General features: G+C 40.1%; 1 non-coding gene across 1 annotated transcript; it reads left to right on the forward strand.

The window, feature by feature from the left end:
- The first annotated feature begins 1,054 nt into the window (after nucleotides 1-1,054).
- LOC112095438 lies at nucleotides 1,055-1,158 on the forward strand. Its single transcript, XR_002903812.1, has one exon. It is a non-coding gene; the product is annotated as a small nucleolar RNA R71 (small nucleolar RNA).
- Nucleotides 1,159-1,714: the final 556 nt, after the last annotated feature.

Genomic DNA, 1,714 nt, shown 5'->3' on the forward strand with positions numbered 1-1,714 from the left:
GAAGATTTCAAGAATCTCACCTGTGGATTTTCCCTTCTTTCCTTTCGCTAACCTCTAAGGAAATGGAGCTTTCGGAACGTATTCTCGTGGGTTGGTTTCTTCTCTCTCCTCCGGTGGTGAGTCCTCAACATTCACACGTACAATTTGATTTTCTTTTGTCACCGGCATCTCCACTTTGTTGTCGACTTCCTTTCCTTTTCGCAAGGTCATGACTGCTTTGACCTCTCTATGCTGTTGTGGTGAACTCGTACTTGCTTCATGCACTCCTTTAGGATTAGGCACTGGTTGACTTGGAAATTTGCCTTTCTCAACAGTTATTGCCAAGGTCTGAACTGAAGAAGCAAGTTGTCCCACCATCTTCTCGAGGCTTGAAACTGATTGGGCTTGTGAGTTGAAGCCTGCTCTCAACTCATTTCATAGTCCATCAATGGTGCGGTTCTGTTGCTCAATCGTGGAGTGAGTAAGATTCTTCAGATTCTGGAATGAATCCTCCCATGGTCTGGGTTGAGAGTAATTCTGGTTCTGATTGTATGGTCTAAATGGGGGCTGAGAGGCTTGAGGATTTTGAGGAATTTGTTGCATTAGTGGAGCTGGAGCTGCTGGTCTATTCTGTTGGAATCCTTAAGACCATGAAAAATTGGGGTGGTCTCTCCATCCAGGGTTATATGTGTTGGAGTATGGGTTGTAATTCGATGGTTTTCTCATTACACCTATGGCATTGGCTTGATCTGAGTATGAGTCATGGTCATGTGGCTCTGTTGATTTAGCAGTCGATAACGATGCTATTTGTCGAGCAAGACCTTCAACCATCTCCTTGACTTCTTTGATTCCCGAAGTTGACTCGCCAATTTGAACCTCATTTACTCCCTTAATTCTTCTAGTATTCCTAAGTGATCGACTCCATTGTTGGGAATTATCCGCTTGTCGCTGGAAGAATTCCCAAATCTCTGTTGCGCTTTTTGACATTAGCTCTCCTCCACTTGTTGCCATTAGCCATTCTTGCACATTCGGCAATAATCCCTCCAAAAAGTATTGGCATTGGTGCCATTTCTCGTACCCATGATGTGGACACTTCAAGAGTAGCCCATTGAATCGCTCCCATGTTTCGAAAAATTGCTCGTCTTCTCTCTGTGTAAACTCTGAAATTTCCATGCGAATAGCATTGGTTTTATGCACTGGGAAATATTTATTCAAAAATTTAGTTACCATTTGTTCCCATGATGAAATGCTATTAGCAGGCAAAGTATTTAACCATGAACGAGCTCTATCCTTTAAAGAAAATGGGAATAATCTAAGTTTAACATCATCGTCTGAAAAATTTTCATATTTAAAAGTTTGACAAATTGCATGAAAATCATTCAGATGATTATATGGGTCCTCATTTTCTAAGCCATAGAATGTGGGGAGACAATTTAGCACACTAAGTTTTAATTCAAAACTCCTAACAGCTACATTTGGGTATCTTATGCATGATGTACTCAAATTAGCTAAAGGACTGAAGTAGTCCTTAAATGGCCTCTCCTGTGGTGCTTGTAAATCCGTTCCAAATTTATTAATGTGCTTTTGTATGCGAAGTGTTTTCTCAAGTTCAAGGTCTATAGGTTCAAGATTAGGTAATAATGACATACGACCATGCATGCAAAACAAATAAAATAAAACTAAAGATGGGATCAAAACAAATAAAAATAAAGAAAAGGGAGAAATTACGATACTA

Source organism: Citrus clementina, unplaced genomic scaffold, assembly GCF_000493195.1.
Source record: "Citrus clementina cultivar Clemenules unplaced genomic scaffold, Citrus_clementina_v1.0 scaffold_9, whole genome shotgun sequence".
Lineage (NCBI taxonomy): Eukaryota > Viridiplantae > Streptophyta > Magnoliopsida > Sapindales > Rutaceae > Citrus > Citrus x clementina.